We start from the raw sequence: 10311 nt of genomic DNA on the forward strand, positions 1-10311 counted from the left end.
AACCATGTCATACGGATATAAAGAAAGCTAAAGCAACATATTACTCCCAAAAGATTCAAAGTCTCAAACAGCCTAACATCAGGAAGTGGTAATCAAAACTCAAAGACCTATGTGCCCCCCGCATTAAAGGCCATCGAACAGTTATTTTGCCACTACCTTCCAGTCTCTCCCCGGCATCGACCTCACCTCACTCCCAGCCTACCTTCCCACCCCGTCCCCACTCCCCCTGGGGCAGGACTATGAGGTCGCCAGGTCACTGTTCCGGTGTAGACGTTTCAGGATACTCCCGCTAGACATGACTCCCGAAGTCTCTTGAAACTAGTTTTAAAGCACTCCCAGTTAATTGAAACTAGTTAGATAGCACTCCCCAGTCAACTGAAATTGGTTTCATATGACTCCCCATCAGGTTGAAATGACTCACATTATTGGATGAAAAAAAATTATTGATGTTGACTCCCATACAAAAACTAATCAGTAATCACACTACAGTACATTAATGTTGTCTCCCATCCAAAAGCTAATCACTAATCATGTGCACAGTACACACGAATAACTACATTAAAATGGTTGCCTGCTTTATTGTCGAGGTACACTGACTTGTTTACTACTTCTCTGCATTTCGGCCTATGTTTATGCCATGTGTGCATAGAACCAAACTTTGCCCACACACATACATTCACATGGAACATGTTGGCTGCTGCTAACATATCTGTTGTTGTTCCGCACACTTTATTCTGACGCATTGATTCAACTTTGATGTTTTCAATGCTGGCAATGAAGTCACATCAAGCTTCTGACAACGTCGTGTTGGTCCTCTTCTCCAGTGATGGCATATGACAATGCACGGAAAATACAATTTCCGTTACCTTCAGTTGCTTTAACGGAAGAGGTTCGATCTTGTTTTTGAAGGTCTTTTTTTTTCCGGATGGACCTGATATTTCTTGAATACCAGACGTCCACCAGATTTGTTGCAGATTGATCGGTGCGTTGCAACCGTCAATGGAGAGAACTTGTAAATAATCTCTTCTTGCTGAACCCCGACTATTTGGACACTTGGAGATGGCGGAGATGACGTAACTGAGGGAGTCGGTGGTAAAGCTTCTGGAGTGCGTTCGAAGAAGGGCTTCATGTTGCATCCGTTCACTTTCGCCTTGAGGGTGACTTTCGTGGATGAATTAATGAGACAGTATAGCCCCTTCTCGCAAACTTGAGCCACCTCGTAGGGACCATCCCATGGATCGGTTTGCTTGCCTCCTTTTCTGTCGGCTCTGCAGAGGTTGTAACGCAACACCTTGTCACCCACGATGAAATTCTTTTGTTTGTATCGCCTCGTTGCTAAATCAGCTTGCTTGCCTGAGCTCGCTCAATGTTGGCATCAGCTTTCTTGAAAACAACATCCTGGAAGGTAAAAATACTCTTGTAGTAACATAATATTATCGATTAGTGTATATAAATATTACATTATGTATGGATAAAGATACTATACATGTGTAGCCTGTATATAAAATATATATTGCATCTGTATACAGCTACTCCCTCTCGCATGAAAAAAAAAAATACATGTAATATTTCGAGCTTTGAGAGTGTTGCATGGAAGTCAGACTCCTCAAATTCAGGATCGTCAGGATCGGAGGTGCAGCCAGCGAACTCGTGGTCCACATCGATGGGAAGGACAGGTTCTCGGCCATATAACATCTTGAATGGTGAAAACCTCGTGGAGGCCTGGACTGTAGATCTAAATAAAAGAAGCAATGCAATTAAAAAACTAATAATATTACACACAGACGTTTCGACAAAAACTCGCAGGTTTACCCTGTTATTACATACCTCAGTGCAAATAAGACGCCGTGCAAACATTTGTCCCAGTTTTCATGTCGATCACTCAGAGTTCGAAGCAGAAGATTTTGAACTGTTCGGTTGCTGCGCTCGACTAATCCATTGGCCTGAAATTAACAAATCGTTAATTTTCTGTTGGAAAAAATATATAGGTATTTTTTCAACAAGATCAAAAAATTGCTTTCAAACAGAGGAAAGAATAAGCACAAACTATCAAATATAATCATTATAATATTATGATAAATAATTACTTGAAGATGATAAGCAGCTGTGATTCTTTGCGTTGTTCCTGTGAGCGTGTGGAGCTCTGCTGAGACTGAGTTCACAAACTCTCTGCCCTGGTCATTGATCTGTATAGCAACACATCCATGACGACAGATAATGTCCTCGTACAGGAACCGAGCCACTTCTACAGCTTCCTTCGATTTTAAAGGGCGAGTCTCAATTCACTTGGAAAAATAACAAACAGCCATCACAATGGCGACATAACCGTTGGAGGACCTGAAAAAATACACAGTTGTAAGCATGCCAAAATTAACTTACATAAAAGTATAAATAGTATAAATAACAGTAGTAGTATTGTACTTATATACAAATTGTATAAAACCAAACTCACGTTGTCAATGAACATAAGTCTATGCCAATTTGGTACATGTTTCGAGGCTTAATTGGGATACTGTGCAGTTTCGGGTCCACCTTCTTGAACACCGTGCTGGCTTTTTGGCACCGTGAGCAAGTTTTGATGGTTTCAACTACATCAGATGTAACGTTGCTCCACCAATATCTTTGCATTATACGATCGATGACCTTATCCCTGCCAACGTGGCCTCCCAAAGCAACAGCTTCATCGCTGTCACCAGCTCCTCGGTGACTGGCCAGCGCAATGTCGAGCTGGTATTGGCAATCCTTAATCATCCGAAGGAAGCGAACTTCTGCGATCATATCTAAAAATATTAAACTATAGACCATAACACCATTTCGCTTTTCGTTTCTACACGAATAGACTACTCACCTGTTAATTAAATCTCTCCTGTTCGGCCTATGGACAAGTTTTAGACAGTCGTCTTCGATAACGAATGCCCGACACTTCCTTCCGCAGAAACTCTTCCACCTCATCCATTTCAATAGAGAACTCCATGGTGTAAACGCGTTGATGAGCTGCGTTTATAGTGTAGCAAGGAAGTGACTGATAAGGCTGTTTGAGTAAATACTCAAACAGTAAAACTTGGATTCTCTAGAAGGGCGAAGAGTGCGTGGAGACATGATCGATGTTTATAAATGGATAATGGGCTTTAATAAGGGGGATATTCATAAGGTTTTGTTGGTAAAAGAACCGGGTAGGACACGTAGTAATGGGTTTAAACTGGATAAAATCAGATTCAACAGAGACATAGGTAAAAATTGGTTTACTAACAGAGTGGGAGATGAGTGGGACAAACTGAGCAGTCATGTGGTGAGTGCACATACAGTTGTCACATTAAAAAATAGATTAGATAAATGCATGGACAGTGATAATAGGTGGGGGTAGATTCACGGGATCTTAGCTTTAAAGGAGCTGTCTTGTACAGGCCTACCGGCCTCTTGCAGACTCCTACGTTCTTATGTTCCTATGTTCCGCTGACTAGAAAACAGCTTGTTACCAAAGCCTTACAAATTCAAAATGACGAAAATTCTGCATTGCCTCGGAGACCCCACCTGGGGGGGGGGGGACCACAAATTCCCCCAGGGAGGACTCCCATTTTGGCTGCCGACTTGAGAAGTGTCTTGATAACTCCTCAGACCTTTTTCTTATCAATGTCTGCAACATTCGAGGTCTTCGTTCCAATTTCCATTCTGTAGAGCACCATCTCTCCTCCTCTTCCTCACCGAAACACAGGTATCTGAGGCTACTGACAGTAATCTCTACTCTCTTCCCTCCTTCTATCTCTATCCTAAATTTCAATCTAAAGCTGGATGTTGAGCCTACGTGCGCAACGACATCACTTTCTCTCGTGCCCACGACCTTGACTCTTCAGAATTTTCCACTATCTGGCTAAGACTTCATTGTCATTCTATAACTAAACACATCTGTGCTGTTTATCTCTCACCTAACTCTACTAACTATGTAAAATTCTTTTACTACTTGAACTCTAAAGTGGAGCACATCTTGACCCACTTTCCTTTCGCTGAAATCTCCATCCTAGGAAATTTCAATGTTCACCACCAGGTTTGGCTTTCATCCTCTTTCACTGACCAGCCTGGTGAACAAGCCTACAACTTTGCACTCCTCATTGATCTAGAGCAGTTGCTTCGGCACCCTACATGTATTCCCGACCGTCTTGGAGACAGGCCCAACATACTAGACCTTTTCCTTACCTCTAACCCTTTTATTTACTCTGTCAAACTGCTCTCTCCGTTGGGCTCTTCCAATCACAACCTTATTTCTGTATCCTGTCCTATCACTCCTGTACACCCCCTGGACCCACCGAAGAGGCGATGCTTCTGGCATTTTGCTTCAGCTCGGTGAGACGACCTGAGGATGTTCCGTTTTTCCGTGGAATGATTACTGCTTCCAGGAGAGAGATTCCTCTGTGTGTGTCCAGCGCATCACAGGGGTGATTGTCTTTGGAATGGAGGCACACATTCCACTTACTTTCTCTACTCATCATGCTAAAATGGCTTGGTTTAATCACGCCTGTTCTCGTGCTATCAAAGATAGAGAGGCAGCTCACAAAAGGTACCAGAGCCTTCGCACTTCTGCTAACCATGATCTTTATATTTCTGCCCGGAAACGTGTCATATCTATTCTTCGACTTACCAAAAGCTCTTTCGTCCATAGGAAATGTCAAAACCTTGCTTTTTTCAAATTCTTCCAGAGACTTCTGGCACCTAGCCTAAATATATCCTCCAATTTCACTTCATCTTTCCCTCCTCCCCTTAACCCTGACGACAGCACCGCCGTCTCCTCTATTTCTAAGGCTGAACTCTTCTCTCAAATTTTCTGTAAAAACTCCTCTCTGGGGGATTCTGGGCATATTCTTTCTACTCTTCCCCCCTCTGACTCCCTTATGCCTGTTATTAAGATTCTTAAGAATTATTATATATTTATATGTATATATATATATATATATATATATATACATATAAATATATAAGTATATATATATATATATATATATATATATATATATTTATATATATATATATATATATATATATATATATATATATATATATATATATATATATATATATATATATATATATATATATATATGTATATATATATATATATATATATATATATATATATATATATATATATATATATATATGTATATATGTAACGGGCTTGTCGGGGGGCGTTTAAAGGGAGTTGATTAAGACTTCAGCTTCCTTAAGGCGAATTATATTCGTAGCCTTTATGTACAAGAAGCGACGGAGCGAGAGCGACTGTCGTTGTGTGTCAGTCGGACTCTCGTGAAGGAGTGGCGAGTTACAGGTTGGAAAATAATGGTTACAATTGGTCACGTATTTGGTGATTTTGAGCTTTAATCCGACCTCTTGAAGTCTGTGTAGGACTGCTTTTAGTGTTTCCATGTGTGCATGCACGTCTTTACTTGCTATGATGATGTCGTCTAAATACACATAGACAGAGTTGCCCAGCAAGTCACCAAAAATACTGTTCATTGTCCTTTGGAAGGTCAAGGGAGCTCCTTTGAGCCCGAACGGCATCCTCGTCCACTCATAGTGGCCATGAGGCGTGCTGAAAGCCGTTATTTCACGTGACTCGGGGGCCATGGGCAGTTGCCAGTAGCCACTAACCAGATCAAGACTCGTAAAGACTTTATTTCCTCTACCGAGACACATCAGAAGATCTCTAAGAACGGGAAGCGGAAAATGATCATCCACGGTCGCGGTGTTCACACGCCGGAAATCAATCACAGGACGATAAGAGCCGTCTTTCTTTGGAACCAGGAACAAGGGCGAATTCCACGGGGAATTTGATTCTTTGATGACACCTTGTTCTAACATTTCAGAGATAAGTTGCTGCACCACCTCCCTCTGACTGTGGGGGAGCTTGTACGCATTGATATATACAGGATTTGTATTGGGTTTTAACTTAATGTGGTGTTCAGCACACTGCGTAACTCCAAGCGGCTCGCCCGGTAGAGCAAGCACCCCCCGATAATGCTCCAGAAGCTGGACTAAGGTTGGCTTAATTTCGGAATAGTGTGCAACTTTTAGGAACGCCTCTAAATGAGCTGTGTCTTGTTCGGGAGAAGCCTGACACGCTGAGGATATGCTGAAACTTGGGCTGAAGGGTAGCTGGTGGTTCTGGGGCTATTCTCCCATACACCAGACACTGGCATAATCGAACACCGTGTTTTAGGGATACAGACATTTCTCCATACGCTAGACACTGGCATAATCGAACACCGTGTTTTTAAAACAGGGATCCAGACGTGTTTATTACCAATGCCTCTGCAAAACCTCCCTCCTTGACTGTTGCAAGAGTTACCTCCACCGTCACGCGGTGTACGTGAGGAACTCCGTCGATACACACATCACTGCCCGCCGGAGGGGCGTTTGGCAAACGGATTTTAACAAGTTTTGCAGCACGATCCGGAACTATATGAGGACCTTCTACGACTGCCGTTACTGTCCGCCACAAGTCTGCAATGGTTTCGTGTGGTTTGACCGTAAGAGGGGACACTTGGGCGGTGGCAGCCCCTGAGTCTGTGGTGGGTTGGTCATTTTCCACCTCTGAGGGTGAGATTACAGTTGACAAAGGCGATGGGTTGACCATCCCCTGTATGCGTCGGCCTTGATACACGATCGCGTTGCTTACAGGGTTTATGGCGATGTGCAGGTCTTTCATGGCGTTCAATCCTAAGATCCCATCCACAGGTAAAGCAAACCTGCTAGAGACATAAAAGAAATCTCGAAAGGGACATACTTTTTCATGTAAGCTGACTGTTAGCGGTACTCGCCCAAGGATTCCCAAAGTGGTGCCCGTCACGCCTATCACATTCAGGTCGTTCTCTTGGAGCGGCCAATTTTCCCCACTCGCTTGTCGTGTCAGGGACCTGTAAGCGGAGTCGGATATGACATTGACTGTGGCACCTGTGTCAACCGCTAAGGTGAGTGAAGTGTTGCCCACCTTGCAAGGGAGGGCAATTATGCTTGTCCGTCCCAAGGCGGCAATGACGGAGTCAAGTTGCTCCCAATTAGTATTTTCCTTAAGGGACACTTGGATGTACGCCTCGGGGCTGTCACGAAGTCATGTCTTTTTATTCTGAGAAGAGGAGTGTGGTTTACTGTCCGCTGAGGACTTGTACTTCTGTTCCTCCTTGGCCTTTTGTATTGCAGAACAACTGTCTGAATCATGAAAACAATTCCCGTGGATATGGCAAAAGGCAGCCTTCCGCTGATGGTTTGGCCTAGGGTTCCTGTGTGATGAATGATGCCCGCCCCTGTAAGCACCTGACCTCCTATCTGAGCCCCGTCTCGAATGTGTTGATACCCTACGTTTCGCGAAACAAGAATGCTCAGAATGTCCTGATTGTTTGCAAAAACTACATGTGAGAGATGCCTTACTTTGTGCCTGCAATGCTGCAGCTGGGGCGAGGGGTTGATGGTGAGGGTGTTCCTGAACCTTGACCTCTAACTCTGAGACGAAGTCAACCAACTTCCCGCTCGGTTTGAAGGCCAAAGGGAGGGCAGAACGGCGGTTCTTCTCTGAAATATGAAATAAGTAAAAAAACAACTCGAAAGCTGTCTTCACCTGGTGCTTTTGCATACAGCCCCCTGGAAGCCAGAGCGCGTCTTCCAAGCTCTTGACACAGTCAACCGCCAGCTGATTTGCCTCAATCATGGCGTCCCAAATCGGCTTTGTTGAGGAATTTTTTTGGAGGGACTCAACCGTGTGCGCCATCTGTCTAACGATGCTTGGTTTACTCCCGCCCCCGAAGATTTTAATGAAATTCCCTTTAAAAACCTCATAGTTTACACCAATGTCCCCCGAAGCGAACGCTGAGGACTGCATCAAATTCAGTGCCCGAGAGCCTGGAAGTAACCGTGACCGAATGAAAGCGATTTTATCATGATCTTTCGTAATGGAGGAATTTACGATGGCAGACTCACAAATCTAAAACTGTCGCGCCGAAAATCGGTCTCGCCTCCCGAGAATTGTCGAATACTGGCGTGAGTTGGAATGACCCGAATCGGGGGCGGGGAAGTGGTGTGGGGCCCCAGGAGGAGGGAGGTGGATCGACAGGCATTGTGTTCGGCCGAGTGGGGGTTAAGTATTCAGACGATTCTGAAGGTGAAGGGGCGCTATCCCTTGGGAGGGAAGAGTACGTAGCCCCCGATCGCAAATTCACCACATTTAAATCACCGGTGTTTGCACCTTGCTCCAATTCCTCCTCACTTGAAGGACGAGCCAACTGTTTAAAGGTGTCGCCGAGTTTAACGAGAGTGTCTTTGTTCATACTATGGTGTAAACCATTCACAAAAGAGGAGCATATGTTGATAGCTGTAAATATGAACCAATAAACGGAACGTGTAGGAATGAATAGTTTGCGTTGAAAACCCTAAAAAGGCAAGAAAGAATGGCGAGCAAGGTGCCTGTATAGACGTAATAGAAGTTAAGGTTATAATGGAATGCCCTAATGATATGGGTATATATAGAAAGAATAACTATATAAACAAAGTGGTATGTTAAGTGAGTATACCAATGAAGCTCACGTTTTCTCTCGAGCGGTGAAAAGAAAACGGAGGCAGGGCACACTGATGAAGATTAAATTTGATCAGGGAACTCACACTATACTCAATAGACTCGCTAGCAACAATAAGAAAGAATCAATATCGTATGCGAATGAACGTTACTCTCACAATTATGACTGAAGAACAGCGTTAGGAACACAGAAATAAAAAAATCGTGCCTCTGCACGGATAATAATGAAAATGAGCCGAGTCGGCATATTTGGACAAGAATGGAATATCCACAAATACCAAGATTAATCAGCAGATGTAGTGGAGAGGGCGACGGCCTGTGATGCCCTGGGTGACGTGCAGTCGTTGTAGGCGCGTCAGGAAACCTCGGCCGCGGCCACAGCGGCGGTGAGAGGTGAGGGATGGGCTGACATCGGAGGACTCGCAATGGAGGTTGAAAAACTGCTGACCCAGCAAAATGAGCGGCCGCGGCTGCGGGAGCCGGTACACTGCCGCCAGACGTATGATGGCCGCGTCGTCCTTGTTATAGTAAGAGATGGGCGGCGGTGGCAGACAAGACGACTTGGGTGTGTAACCTCATGAGAAGACGCCTTGCAAGAAACGGTAGTGGGAACAGCTTGCAGTCACCGGGAGATGTCCGCGGGTACCCTTGCTGACTGTTTGCCGGAAGAGGTTTGGGCCGATGCTCCCGGCAGCGGTGGTGCCGCCAGCTGTGGAGCGAGGGGCAGGCGGGGTGTCCCAAGGTCAGCGGGGCGTGCCTCCTCCTTGCTGGTGGGAATACTTCCGCCGTATCGTGGAGTGGCTTGCAGTGTTCGTAGCAGTGCTGGCTTGAAGCGGGGGAGCGGCTTGTAGATTGTGGCCCTCGCTATCGGCTGCGTAGGCCTGTGGGTGTGCTCGGGGCTTGTAGGCTGGACGCCTGTAGAGTTGCTTGAAGCTGGTGTGCTCGAGGCTTGTAGGCTGGACGCCTGTAGAGTTGCATGTAGCTGGTGTGCTCGAGGCTTGGAGGCTGTAGAGCCTGTAGGCTTGTAGCTGGTGTGCTCGAGGCTTGTAGATGGCGCCTTGTGAGTTGCACGTAGGTGGCGACTTGTGAGATGCTTGTAGCTGGCGCCGTGTGAGTTGCACGTAGGTGGCGACTTGTGAGATGCTTGTAGCTGGCGCCTTGTGAGTTGCACGTAGGTGGCGACTTGGGAGATGCTTGTAGCTGGCGCCTTGTGAGTTGCACGTAGGTGGCGACTTGGGAGATGCTTGTAGCTGGCGCCTTGTGAGTTGCTCGTTGTTGGCAAATTGTGAGAGGCTTGTAGCTGGCGCCTTGTGTGTTGCACGTAGGTGGCGACTTGTGAGATGCTTGTAGCTGGCGCCTTGTGAGTTGCGTAGGTGGCGACTTGTGAGATGCTTGTAGCTGGCGCCTTGTGAGTTGCGTAGGTGGCGACTTGTGAGATGCTTGTAGCTGGCGCCTTGTGAGTTGCACGTAGGTGGCGACTTGTGAGATGCCGTGGCTGGCGCCTTGCGTTGCCGCGGACGGCAGGTGCGGTGCCGCGGACGGCAGGTGGACGGCAGGTGCGTTGACTCCTTCTTCCTTGTACGCCTGTCCCCGGGTTTGGTGGTGAGTTCTCGTGGCGGGAGGAGAACGAGGTAGCGAAGGCACAGGCGCGGGGTGACCGCTGCCAACCAAATGTAACGGGCTTGTCGGGGGCGTTTAAAGGGTGTTGATTAAGACTTCAGCTTCCTTAAGGCGAATTATATTCGTAGCCTTTATGT

The 10311-nt window shown here is 45.9% G+C and overlaps 1 long non-coding RNA gene across 1 annotated transcript; it reads right to left on the reverse strand.

The window, feature by feature from the left end:
• Positions 1 to 235: 235 nt before the first annotated feature.
• LOC127007223 (uncharacterized) lies at positions 236 to 9246 on the reverse strand. Its single transcript, XR_007760122.1, has 6 exons — positions 8833 to 9246; positions 7417 to 7557; positions 2088 to 2337; positions 1828 to 1943; positions 1561 to 1735; positions 236 to 1398 (listed from the first exon to the last, which is right to left on the reverse strand). It is a non-coding gene; the product is annotated as an uncharacterized LOC127007223 (long non-coding RNA).
• Between the last annotated feature and the right edge of the window lie 1065 nt (positions 9247 to 10311).

Source organism: Eriocheir sinensis, chromosome 35 (assembly GCF_024679095.1).
Source record: "Eriocheir sinensis breed Jianghai 21 chromosome 35, ASM2467909v1, whole genome shotgun sequence".
Classification (NCBI taxonomy): domain Eukaryota; kingdom Metazoa; phylum Arthropoda; class Malacostraca; order Decapoda; family Varunidae; genus Eriocheir; species Eriocheir sinensis.